Source organism: Coregonus lavaretus (assembly GCF_964263955.1).
Source record: "Coregonus lavaretus genome assembly, chromosome: 23".
NCBI classification, from domain to species: Eukaryota; Metazoa; Chordata; class Actinopteri; order Salmoniformes; family Salmonidae; genus Coregonus; species Coregonus lavaretus.
In genome coordinates this window covers 40164167-40177951 of record NC_140010.1, presented here as the reverse complement: position 1 = coordinate 40177951, position 13785 = coordinate 40164167, and the positions used below count along the sequence as shown (strand labels likewise).

At 42.2% G+C, this 13785-nt stretch overlaps 1 protein-coding gene across 1 annotated transcript in view; it reads left to right on the top strand.

The window, feature by feature from the left end:
* LOC311150843 (pinopsin-like) overlaps positions 1 to 13785 on the top strand; it is a gene marked incomplete at its 5' end in the record, with an annotated part of 85386 nt that overhangs the window by 35727 nt on the left and 35874 nt on the right. The window lies entirely within an intron of this gene.

The window sequence follows — 13785 nt, the reverse complement described above, 5'->3', positions numbered from 1 at the left end:
AATAACATTATACAGTCTACTGAATACATGTACAGTATCACTGTAATTGTATAGGATTGACTACTAATATGCATCTTTGCATTACGAAACCACATGACAATAAATCAAATCAAATCAAATGTTATTTGCCACATGCGCCGAATACAACAGGTGTAGACCTTACAGTGAAATGCTTACTTACGAGCCCTTAACCAACAATGCAGTTTTAAGACTAAATAAGTTTTAAGTAAAAAATAGATAAGTAAATTTAAAAAATAAGAATATTTAAACAGCAGCAGTAAAATAAAATAACAGTAGGGAGGCTATATACAGGGGGTACCGGTACAGAGTCAATGTGCGGGGGCACCGGTTAGTCGAGGTAATTGAAGTAATATGTACATGTGGGTAGAGTTAAAGTGACTATGTGTAGATAATAAACAGAGTAGCAGCAGCGTAAAAGAGGGGGTGGGGTGGGGGGGACAATGCAAATAGTCCGGGTAGCCATGATTAGCTGTTCAGGAGTCTTATGGCTTAGGGGTAGAAGCTGTTAAGAAGCCTTTTGGACCTAGACTTGGCGCTATGACTAGGGTGGCTGGAGTCTTTGATAATTTTTAGGGCCTTCCTCTGACACCGCCTGGTATAGAGGTCCTGGATGGCAGGAAGTTTGGCCCCAGTGATGTACTGGGCCGTACGCACTACCCTCTGTAGTGCCTTGTGGTCAGAGTCTGAGCAGTTGCCATACTAGGCAGTGAAGCAACCAGTCAGGATGCTCTCGATGGTGCAGCTGTATAACTTTTTGAGGATCTGAGGACCATTGCTAAATCTTTTCAGTCTCCTGAGGGGGAATAGGCTTTGTCGTGCCCTCTTCACGACTGTCTTGGTGTGTTTGGACCATGATAGTTTGTTGGTGATGTGGACACCAAGGAACTTGAAGCTCTCAACCTGTTCCACTACAGCCCCGTCGATGAGAATGTGGGCATGTTCAGTCCTCTTTTTTTTCCTGTAGTCCACAATCATCTCCTTTGTCTTGATCACGTTGAGGGAGAGGTTGTTATCCTGGCACCACACGGCCAGGTCTCTGACCTCCTCCCTATAGGCTGTCTCATTGTTGTTGGTGATCAGACCTACCACTGTTGTGTCGCCGGCAAACCTAATGATGGTGTTGGAGTCGTGCCTGGCCATGCAGTCATGGGTGAACAGGGAATACAGGAGGGGACTGAGCACGCACCCCTGAGGGGCCCCCATGTTGAGGATCAGCGTGGCAGATGTGTTATTACTTACCCTTACCACCTGGGGGCGGCCCGTCAGGAAGTCCAGTATCCAGTTGCAGAGGGAGGTGTCCCAGGGTCAGCTTAGTAATGAGCTTTGAGGGCACTATGGTGTGGAACGCTGAGCTGTAGTCAATGAATAGCATTCTCACGTAGGTGTTCCTCTTGTCCAGGTGGGAAAGGGTAATGTGGAGTGCAATAGAGATTGCATCATCTGTGGATCTGTTGGGGCGGTATGCAAATTGGAGTGGGTCTAGGGTTTCTGGGATAATGGTGTTGATGTGAGCCATGACCAGCCTTTCAAAGCACTTCATGGCTACAGACGTGAGTGCTACGGGTCAGTAGTCATTTAGGCAGGTTATCTTAGTGTTCTTGGGCACAGGGACTATGGTGGTCTGCTTGAAACATGTTGGTATTACAGACTCAGTCAGGGACATGTTGAAAATGACAGTGAAGACACTTGCCAGTTGGTCAATGCATGTTCGGAGTACACGTCCTGGTAATCTGTCTGTAGTGAAAGGACACCCCTTCAATAGTGACCCATTCAATTGCTGTGGAACTGGAGACTGAGGATTTTCATAATTTTGCACTTTCAAATAGTGCTGAGCGATTAACCAAAATGTCTACTAAGCTAAAATAAAATATGAAATTGTTTTAAGATGGTCATACCATGGATCATAAAAAATATTGGATAAAATATTGAATTTGGCCTTTAGTTCTATAGCCCATAGAAACACATTGAATAACACATTAGTAAATGGCAAAAAAGACCGTCAAAAATATAAGATATGAGACAGCTCAGATTTTTTATTTATATTCTTTATTTAACCCCTTATTTTGGTTGGCACAAAACTACCTCCATGCTTCCATTTATTTGTATAGGTTACCTTCAGACGAGTCCTGTGACACAGACAGAAGTTGGCACATCAGCATTTACCAACTTCAGACGAGTCCCGTGGGGCTTGTGGGAGTCGTAGAGCAAAACGGAGAACACCATCGTGAGAGTCTTATCTTTTCATAGAGTGGTCCAATTAGTTTGCCAAACCGTTCGTACACTACAGCTGATTTCATGACAAGACCGATGTCTCATAGTCTGACAAACATCGCTGTAGCTCGGCCACCTTCCACTGTAGATGCGGGAGGCTGACATAGGCGGATGCGGTGGATTGAGACGCTGCCCATGCAACAAAACAGACACTATATATACAAAAGTTTGTGGACACCCCTTCAAATTAGTGGGTTCGGCTATTTCAGCCACACCCGTTGCTTACAGGTGTATAAAATCGAGCACACAGCCATTCAATCTCCATAGACAAACATTGGCAGTAGAATGGCCTTACTGAAGAGCTCAGTGACTTTCAACGTGGCACCGTCATAGGATGCCACCTTTCCAACAAGTCAGTTCGTCAAATGTCTGCCCTGCTAGAGCTTTCCCAGTCAACTGTAAGTGCTGTTATTGTGAAGTGGAAACGTCTAGGAGCAAAAAAAACTCAGCTGTGAAGTGGTAGGCCACACAAGCTCACAGAATGGGACCGCCGAGTGTTGAAGTGCATAGCGTTGTGTGGATCAGACACGGAGATGGAGAGAAGAGAGAATGCGTGATCAAGATGGATAGAGAGCAGTTGCTTTGTGAGGTATCTCTACCTGAAAATACATGATCTAAGTGATTGATATTTGGTATTCAGCAGTATGCCTTATTTACTTTGAAGAACTACTCAAATAGTGATTTTGTCAGACAGCATAGGCTGCAGCTCTATAGAGTCATCAAATAAAACCAATACATAACAACTGAAATATTATATATATATTTATTTTATTAAAGTAAAGTAATGTGAATAAATGATGGTTAATAATGAAAAATGGGCAGTCACTATCAAAAAGCACTAATCGCTCAGCACTACTTTCCAATGAACTTTTCAAAACTGTAGACTAAACTATTGGGAACGAAAAGCAAACAAACTACTTTTCCATGGCAACGTTTCAGGCCATAATCATAGATGTAATTTCCTTCCATTCTGCCGTGGCAGCTTATGACTGATAACAATCACTGAAGATGAATCACTCACCTGTTAGGGATGTCTTTGTTCCTGAGTGTGGAACCGCCTGACATTTAACTGCCTGCCCCGCCGACAAGACATCTTAGATTTCAGTTTGGCAGCCCTGCAACTTTGTGACAACTTATCATGTTTCCAAAGAGCGTCCGTTACTAGCATATCACAGTAATGAAATTGGGTGTTCCGTACCTGTAATCTACATATAATTATCCTTTATCTTGACTCTATATTTTCTCAGAGGAAATTGCCTGTATTCAAATTGACACAGGCCATTGGTTCAGTAATTATGTCGGTGGTATCTGATTATTTTTGCGAGCACATCTGAAACCTTATATGTGTAATTCTGTGTTATAATTAATTAATTAATTTGGTGATGTATTCATTAGAGAGACCTTCATGTTCACCATTAATTTCATTGCTCTTATAACCACATAATATATAATCCATTTGATGGTTTGATCAATGGAACTTTGTAGCTCCGTGATCCGAATTGAAGAAAGTCAGAACCACTCTAAAGCTGGATTTACAGAATGTGCTAATGATTTAACTTTTTACCTTGGAGCAACCTTTAGCTGGTGAAACTAAGTGAAACTGCAGGTAAAGAACTTCAAACCTTTTGATTATCAGACAGTCCATGGCTAGGTTCCAAAGTTAGCATATATGCCCAATACTTCTCTTCATTCTGAGTGGTAGTGTACATTTTGGAACTGAGCCCATATTCCTGACCCTGCTATTATTCTCTTCTATTTTTGGTCATCGCTCTCTGTTGGACTCTTTCACTGTCCTTCATTCCCAATGAAAGCTTTTCTCCTCTCCGTAATTGCCATTCCAACACACACTTCAGACATGTCTCATCTCCTGTCTAATTTTTGATGGTTTGGGCAACTATTTTCTGTCGATAGGGAGGTACGAAACAGTTTCACAGCTGTCAAGATGATACCACACAGCAGTTGCATTGAAATAGATGAACATTTGACATAGACACCATACTGTAGTAGTCTTTTTTATTTTAATTATACATTTGAGATCGAAATGTTCTGAGTTGAGACAACTATTGCTATTTATTGGACATGGCTTTGTAGTGAAAGTGATTAGAAGACTTTTAACAACGACACCTCCTACTTAATTATACTTTTAAGGTGTCAATGTGATGTGTGTGTTTGATACATGTCCCCTGTGTGGTCCTCTGTAGCTCAGCTGGTAGAGCACAGCGCTTGTAACGCTAAGGTAGTGGGTTTGATCCCCGGGACCACCCATACACGACATATTTTTTTAAAAATTATGCACGCATGACTGTAAGTCGCTTTGGATAAAAGCGTCTGCTAAATGGCATATTATTATTATTACTACATTTTGTGATGGTCAAATTTTTTTTTTTTTATCACCTCTTTCCTCCATCTAAATTGGTGATGACACACACTCGACAGGCAAAAAACAGCAATTATGTGTTCACTTTATTGACATACAGTTAGATGTAGAGTGGATAAGAGCACCTTTGCAGCAACAGATTGACAGACATTTATCCCTTAGCAGTGAATACCTGTCAGATTTAGTCATTTTTCCTCAATCCCTTGGCTTTAGGTGATTATCATCTCTGCTTTGACACATCCAAATTGTCTGTGGCCATGATTTCACTTAGCAAGGTCTGCCACATATGGCAGACCCATAGGGAAGGCTGAAATACCTCACTTATTACCAAGTGTTGCTGTTAGTTACCAAAGTGTTCTGCTTTCATTCTCAGCGACAGGAGGTTTTTGTTCCAACACCATTGTCTCACGTCAGATAGCGCGACGGCCGTCTAATAACTCGCAAACACTCATGGGATAGCTACAAAGAAGTCCGGCTACAATATGCTGTTCTAACTAGGGCTGTTACCATCACACCGCAGTAAAATTCCATGTGACCGCTGAGTCACAGTAATCTCCTCTTATGCACTCTGGACACGCTTTATTAGTACCCAACTAGCTAACGACCATCAGGTCCTAATGGCCTGGTACTCAGGGCTCTATTGTCCTTCTAACCACTCTGACATCAATGCAAATGCATTTGAAAATCACATGAAACAGTTAGCACCAAAACAGTATCCTGCTTTTAAAACTCACCTCACTGTCATGATCAATTTGAAGAAGCTCAACAGCAGGTTGAAACTGAGTGGAAAACATGGTCATTGTGGATGTTGTTTCAAAGCCTAACACAATGAAATGGACAGAGCTTTCTAAAGTGATGATTAATTCAAAACCCATACGTACACTACCAGTCAAAGGTTTTAGAACACCCACTCATTCAAGGGTTTTTCTTTATTTTTACTATTTTCTACATTGTAGAATAATAGTGAAGACATCAAAACTATGAAATAACACATATGGAATCATGTAGTAACCAAAAAAGTGTTAAACAAATCAAAATATATTTTATATTTGAGATTCTTCAAACAGCCACCCTTTTCCTTGATGACAGCTTTGCACACACTTGGCATTCTCTCAACCAGCTTCATGAGGTAGTCAACTGGAATGCATTTAAATTAACAAGTGTGCCTTCTTAAAAGTTAATTTGTGGAATTTCTTTCCTTCTTAATGCGTTTGAGCCAATCAGTGTTGTGACAAGGTAGGGGGGGGTATACAGAAGATAGCCCTATTTGGTAAAAGACCAAGTCCATATTATGGCAAGAACAGCTCAAATAAGAAAAGAGAAATGACAGTCCATCATTACTTTAAGACATGAAGGTCAGTCAATACGGAACATTTCAAGAACTTTGAACGTTTCTTCAAGGGCAGTCGCAAAAACCGTCAAGCGTTATGATGAAACTGGCTCTCATGAGGACCACCACAGGAATGGAAGACCCAGAGTTACCTCTGCTGCAGAGGATAAGAAATTGCAGCCCAAATAAATGCTTCACAGAGTTCAAGTAACAGACACATCTCAACATCAACTGTTCAGAGGAGACTGTGTGAATCAGGCCTTCATGGTCGAATTGCTGCAAAGAAACCACTACTAAAGGACACCAATAAGAAGAAGAGACTTGCTTCTCTGCATCTGTATTTCCAACTTAAAGCATGGAGGAGGAGGTGTTATTTACATTTTTAGTCATTTAGCAGACGCTCTTATCCAGAGCAACTTACATTATCTATTTTTGTAATAAATTTTTTATACTGGCCCCCCGTGGGAATCGAACCCACAACCCTGGCATTGCAAACGCCATGCTCTACCAACTGAGCTACATCCCTGCCGGGCATTCCCTCCCCTACCCTGGACGACACTGGGCCAATTCTACGCCGCCCCATGGGTCTCCCGGTCGCGGCCAGCTACGACAGAGCCTGGATTCAAACCAGGATCTCTAGTGGCACAGCTAGCACTGCGATGCAGTGCCTTAGACCACTGCGCCACCCGGGAGTGTTATGGTGTGGGGGTGCTTTGCAGGTGACACTGTCAGTGATTTATTTAGAATTCAAGGCACACTTAACCAGCATGGCTACCACAGCATTCTGCAGCGATACGCCATCCCATCTGGTTTGGGCTTAGTGAGACTATCATTTGTTTTTCAACATGACAATGACCCAACACACTTCCAGGCTGTGTAAGGGCTATTTGATGACCTGGCCTCCGCAATCCCCCGAACGCAACCAAATTGAGATGGTTTGGGATGAGTCGGACCGCAGAGTGAAGGAAAAGCACCCAAAAAACCTGAATTAAAATGTTGATTGTACCAGTTGTGTAGTGGTGCCTGGAGAAGTGGGTATACTATAATTTTGCCCTAAAAATTGCAAGCGGCCAGCCCTGGCGAAGGAAAGGCGCCCTGTGTAAAACATTCTATAAGAAACGGTGACATACACTCTGAATGACTTAAATGATAAATCCCATATTGGTCTTTCACAGTCAGGCCAACCCAAACTGTACTGTGCAGTAGGCTAATAGTAGGCCTACTATTGAAACAGATAAACTGAGTCAGAAATTCACAGGTTTCAGATTTTCCCAAATTTTTCCAGGTTTTCGTTCTCAAAGTCACACTTTTTTTTTTACAGAAAAACTTCACAATTATCAATGTTTAAGCCACATCAGGAGACCACTTTTGAGGTCTGGGAAAAATCTAAGAAATGTTGATTTTTTAGAGTAGTTACCCTTTAATTCAAATGTGCAGGCACCTGGCACTATTGTTTGATAATAGGTGTTTCTGTAGCACATGAGATGGAGTTCGCAAAATAAATGGCCACTGGATTGATGCAAATAATCATGATATCATTCTGCCAGGTAGGCATAGGCTACTTTGTAGCTAGTTAACATTTAATAGAGAACATTTTGGGGAAAGCCTTTCCATCTAACATAAGGTTAGGCCTATCATTAGCATCACAATATTCTTCCTGTTTCTTAATTGTTTGAAACCTGGATGTTTCACTTAATATTATGAGGCACCTTTCTTCAAAGTAGACAATAGCCAAAATCCCACCATAGAAACGTGGAGGCAATTATTTAAATAAAGACTTACTCATATGCGTTCTCTTGTTCTATTGGTTTTCTTTTAACTTTCTTTCATTGTCTAGCAGCCAAATGGCATTATTCTAATTATATTAGCAACCCATGATAGTTGTTGCATCTTTTAATCCCCCCTCTTCCTAACTGATATTTCCATCTCAGTCCATGAAACCTCTTGCATGTGCGGTGCTCATTTTAGAAAGGTGTTTTCCTGCTAATTGCATTTTGGAACATTCACACGTAGGCCTACTGCAGTGTGTACACTGTGCCTGTAAAGAAATAATAGTTTATCAACATTTTAAGCTAAACATTACGATCTGTTCCATGAGCCCTACTAATTGATATGGCATATACCTCCACTACACTACTTTGATACGTATCAGTGAGTATAGGCAATGCCCACTGAAAAATAAGTGGGTAGCCTAGATGGCATACCTGCGTATACCCTCCACTACACCACTGATTGTGTCTTATACAATACATAGCCTACCGCATATTGCATACTACACATGGCAGAAAAACATCAAACAAAACTGATTTAAGATGTCTTTGGTACATAGGCTAATTGGTCTAGCCTATACTCTAAAATCACTTGCTTTCCCAAATGAAGCACTGGGTAGCTGCAGGAACAGGGTTCGAGAGCCCATGGCATACAGAGTTTGGGTGGATTTTCACCTGTCGCACAGGGAGAGCATGCTCCTCAAATGCATGGCGTGAAATAAGTGTTCTTATATTTATTTTTCAGCTGCTCATATTAAGCACAGCTCTGCTATAAAACCGAAGTAGCCTCCAGGCAAAATTGGAAAAAACGTACAGGCTGGAAAGCGCACAGCCTCCATTTGCTATTCGAGTGCATACAGGTGACATGTTTTTCCTCTGCCCCTGTTCCTGCCCATTTGATAATGGGCCATTCTAAATCTAAACTAATTTTACACTACATTAATAAAAGTATGTGGACACCTGCTCGTCATTCCCCCCTTTGCTGCTTTAACAGTCTCCACTCTTCTGGGAAGGCTTTCCATTAGATGTTGGAACATTAGTGAGGTTGGGCACTGATGTTGGGCGATTAGGCCTGGCTCGCAGTTGGCATTCCAATTCATCCCAAAGGTGTTCGATGGGGTTGAGGTCAGGGCTCTGTGCAGGCCAGTCAAGTTCTTCCACACCAATCTCGACAAACCATTTCTATATGGACCTCGCTTTGTGCACGTGTGTATTGTCTTGCTGAAACAGGAAAGGGCCTTCCCCAAACTGTTGCCAGAAAGTTGGAAGCACAGAATTGTCTAGAATGTTATTGTATGCTGTAGCGTTAAGATTTCCCTTCACTGGAACTAAGGGGCCTAACCCGACCCATGAAAAACAGCCCCAGACCATTATTCCTCCTCCACCAAACTTTACAGTTGGCACTATGCATTGGGGCAGGTACCATTCTCCTGGCATCCGCCAAACCCAGATTCGTCCTTCGGACTGCCAGATGATGAAGCGTGATTCATCACTCCAGAGAACACGTTTCCACTACTCCAGAGTCCAATGGTGGTGAGCTTTACACCACTCCAGCCGACGCTCGGCATTGCGCATGGTGATCTTAGGCTTGTGTGCGACTGCTCGGCCATGGAAACCCATTTCATGAAGCTCCCGACGAACAGTTCTTGTGCTGACATTGCTTCCAGAGGCAGTTTGGAACTCGGTAGTGAGTGTTGCAACCGAGGACAGGCGATTTTTACGCTTCAGCACTCTGCGATCGTGTTCTGTGAGCTTGTGGGCCTACGACTTCGTGGCTGAGCCGTTATTGCTCCTAGCCGTTTCCACTTTACAATAACAGCACTTACAGTTGACCAGGGCAGCTCTAGCAGGGTAGAAATTTGATGAACTGACTTGTTGGAAAGGTGGCATCATATGACGGTGCCACGTTGAAAGTCACTGAGCTCTTCAGTAAGGCCATTCTACTGCCAATGTTTGTTTATGGAGATTGCATGGTTGTGTGCTCGATTTTATACACCTGTCAGCACCGGGTGTGGCTGAAATAGCCCAATCCACTAATTTGAAGGGGTGTCCACATACTTTTGTATATATAGTGTATTAGTAAAGATTAAATTGAGAATAGTCTGATGGGTGAAAATATGATCACTTGATGAGAGAACAGCTGTGCAGCCTGAGGCAAGGAATAGAGCGCAAGATTTGTTTGCGACTTTCTCAAAATTATCAATAGCCTGTAGTCGCATCATGCAACCCATATATGTTTGATTTCTAAGACATTCTAAGGTTTGTATCATTCACAACTAAAGTTGCCAAATAACTATAAATCTAGCATATAGGACCTGTTTCAAATGATCACTTTTAGCTCAACATTACATTTACATTTTAGTCATTTAGCAGACGCTCTTATCCAGAGCGACTTACAGTTAGTGAATACATATTTTTTTTATACTGGTCCCCCGTGGGAATCGAACCCACAACCCTGGCGTTGCAAACGCCATGCTCTATCAACTGAGCTACATCCCTGCCGGCCATTCCCTCCCCTACCCTGGACGAATTGTGCGCCGCCCATGAGTCTCCCGGTCGCGGCCGGCGGCGACAGAGCCTGGATTCGAACCAGGATCTAGTGGCACAGTTAGCACTGCGATGCAGTGCCTTAGACCACTGCGCCACTCAGGACATAGCCAACATAGCCACTTCATATGCATACTCACTCCGGAATGTGAAAAATATCCTTTGTATTTTATCCAGCTAAGTTCAATTAAATTCTTCTTACTATAAAGTCATATAATATAAAATAATGGCACGGGACTTATACATATCTTGTCAGCTAAATGAACAAGCCTACAGCTTATGGCATGGAGCATAGCCAGATAACATACAGTAGGCCAACTTCAGAAATACATTTTCTTCATATCATAATGTTTCTTTAGACCTGACTAAAATAAACAATGGATTTATTGTGATGGTGTATATTAAATAGATTTATTAGACTTGTATGTGTGGAGGCCTGGAGATGCTAAACGTGTCAACTGCCGAGAGACCGGCAGTCTTTTGCATTACAATAACCGGCTGACAAAATGTCATGGCTGCCACAGCCCTTGTCCTAACATTAGAAAATGTTACCAAGGTGACATCATCCACTGAACCCCCTTTCATCCTCAAAAGAGTCAGAGTTAATCTTACCAAAAACTATAAACCTGTAACTAACATTTTTTTCATGAGCAAGTCTTCACCACCTAATTCTACATCTAGCGAAGGTGTTTTGTGGTGGTAGAATCAGTATTTATGAAATGTTAAATGTGCACGTAAATTTCCTAGCTAAGGAGGAAGTGTCTGCTTGCTGGCTGAACCAGTCTCAAATCAATCCATATTAAATGAAAGGCAAGGATGCTAACAACATCAGTACACACACTCAATGCTGAATACTCCCCCTAGTTAACTAGCTAGCTAGTGTAGTCAAGTTCTAGCTAATGCACAAATGAGTTTTCATGACATCTGTTCTTCCGTGATTAGTGCGTCGAGTTCTACAGCACAGCTGACTGCTCTCTGCATAGTTATCGCGTTGGCCAAATATTACAAAGTAGCCAGCTGGCACCGTGCCAGCTTTCAGAGTCAGATACATGCTGATTTCTGAGAACAGTCCCACAACTGTGGTGCCTTTGGGATTATCTCCCTACTGGAGTTAGGAACCCTCCGGAGAGAGGAAGACAATGAAAGGCCACCTGTGGTCCCCATCCCACTCCATCCAAAGAACATCACTCCAGACACCACAGCCCAGAATAGCAGCACACAGGCAGAGCACACTATGGCATTCATTTTACGTGACTCCAATGGGATATTTATCATAGAGAAACTGCTATTCCCTGGCATGTAGTCAGAAAGCTATGGTGCCCAACAACAGGAAGTGCCTTGAAAAGTCTGTCAAGCAACAAATTAATTGGGGCCAAACATATTATAATTCACACAGGTACTAATGATTTGACGGCAATAAGACATGTAGCAATGCAGCATGTGGCAGCCAGAGCTGTAGATAGATTACCTAACCAAAATCACTATGTCCACCTTGTTGCCATGTGGCGATGTGCCCTTCCACATTATTCAAGGCAAACAAAGCTGAACTGTCTAGAGTTCTGTGCTCTCTTGGACAATGTTTACCTAGGGAACCACCGTGACATTTACCGCCAGCTGATGTGCAACCTAGTACACTTGAACAAACATGGTTTCAAGGTGTTTGCTAGAAAACGGAAAGAAAAAAAACGAAAAAAGAGGAACTCTGCCATACATCCTCCAAGAGCACAAACACCAGCCCCAATCCAGAGAGACCAGCACCACCCTACACCACCAGGCCCTAATCCAGAGAGGTCAGCCCCAGCCTGCACCTTCGGGCCCCTTCCAGAGTGGACAGCACCCACCCCACCCCACTACCCCCCATGCTAAGAGGACAACACCCCAATCAGAAGAGACCAACAGTCCAGCAAGACAGCTATGCAGAAGTGGCACAAAGAATAGAGCACCCTGCTGCAGCTGAGCTAACAGGGCCTAAAATGTACTTTTTGGTCCACCAGCCACTGTGGTAGGTAGATTTAAAAATAAAAACACAAAAATAGATGGGCATGCTTTGTAATGTTTCTAAAACAATACATGTATTACTAGTAAGAAGTAATGTGGTAAATTGTTTAATTTCATAAAAAAATGTGTGACCTGAGTCTAACCAAAATATCACAGATGAGACAAATGTTCACCTGCCCCTTTAAGGGTGGGAGGTTACGTTGGTAACGCTAGAGTCTGAGTAGTAGCAGCATTGTCTTCTCTTCCCTAGCAGTTGAAACTCAAACATTGAAAAACAACCTAGCTTGTTAGCTTGTGAACAAAACAATGTAAATAGCCAAGAAACACAAGGACAAAGTCTCACTTTAGTTTCAAGTAAATTAGACCAACTTTTATGCCTGTGCGCAGCACTTCTAAAAAGTTATCTTTCACTCAGCTCTTCATGTGCGCACAGCCTCCAGCCAGGCAGTGTTGCAGCACGAGGTGGGATAGGATTCGTAGTTCTTTTACTTTGTGCGATTAATTTACCAGCTATGAAACAAAACAGCAGAAATACTTTGAAATCAGCTACTGCAGCATTTCTTTTACTATAAATGTGATCATGCTTGACCATTTTTATTCACAACTGCGAGTGAAATGCTCACATTGTGGAGCCCAGCTGACCACCCGCCAACGTGGCTGGTGAAATAGTAATCTTACCCGCCAATGCCAAAATCTACCCGCAGACATAAAAAACTATGGAGAAAATACTTTGGAGCACCTGAAATGATATTATGGGCAGAAAACCCAATTAATCTCCATCGTTCATTGAAGTTGATGGGTAATTTATAACAAAACCTTGTGATATAGCCAATCATTTCAATGACTATTTCACCGGTGAAGTGGACAAACTGAGAAGTGAAATGACATTGAACAGTGAACCATCAAATTTGTGTATTGAAGATCTAATAATGAAAGAGAAGGATTGTCGTTTTGAATTTGGTCAAGTTTGTGTGGAAGAGGTGGAAAAACGGTTGGTATCCAATGATACGCCACCAGGTATAGACAACCTAGATGGGAAACTATTGAGAATGGTAGCTGACTGTATTGCCACCCCTATTTGCCATGTCTTTAACCGAAGCCTAAAGGAGTGTGTGTGTCCACAGGCGTGGAAGGAAGTTAAGGTAATTCCACTACCTAAAAATAGTAAAGCACCCTTTGCTGGCTCTAACAGCCGCCCAATCAGTTTTCTGCCTGTTCTTAGTAAATTTATGGAGAGAATTGTGTTTGAACAAATACAATGCTCTTCTTTTAATAACAAGTTAACTACTGACTTTCAGCATGCATATAGGGAAGGGTATTGAACTTGTACTGCACTGACTCAGATGACTGATGATTGGCTAAAATAAATAGATAATACGATGATAGTTGGGGCTTTATTGTTAGATTTCAGTGCAGCCTTTGATGTTATTGATCATAATTTGTTATTGAACAAAACTCACTTGTTATGGCTT